The following is a 306-nucleotide window of genomic DNA, read 5'->3' as shown; positions in this document are numbered from 1 at the left end:
TCAAAATTGTCGGCTCTTTCAGAAAGTCATGACCTTACTGACACAAAGACAGAACAACCCAAACCACTTGAAATCTGACTGCACCTTTTCATGAAAACAAAGCATTTACATTACAGTTTTTCTCAAATGTTAAAACACAAAAGCCAATCCTGTAACCCAAATGACCAGTAGTCTAAACACATTTACTAAATGTAGCCACCATATTCCAGTACCATAAACACATGTCACATGAAGACACAATTCACAAAACACAACCCTCTGTACTCATAAATCTAAACACATTTGTCCTTGCTAAAACACATGTTG

This window comes from Pundamilia nyererei, unplaced genomic scaffold, assembly GCF_000239375.1.
Source record: "Pundamilia nyererei isolate P.nyererei 1_Seehausen unplaced genomic scaffold, PunNye1.0 scaffold00239, whole genome shotgun sequence".
NCBI lineage: Eukaryota > Metazoa > Chordata > Actinopteri > Cichliformes > Cichlidae > Pundamilia > Pundamilia nyererei.
This window is presented reverse-complemented; position numbering follows the sequence as displayed.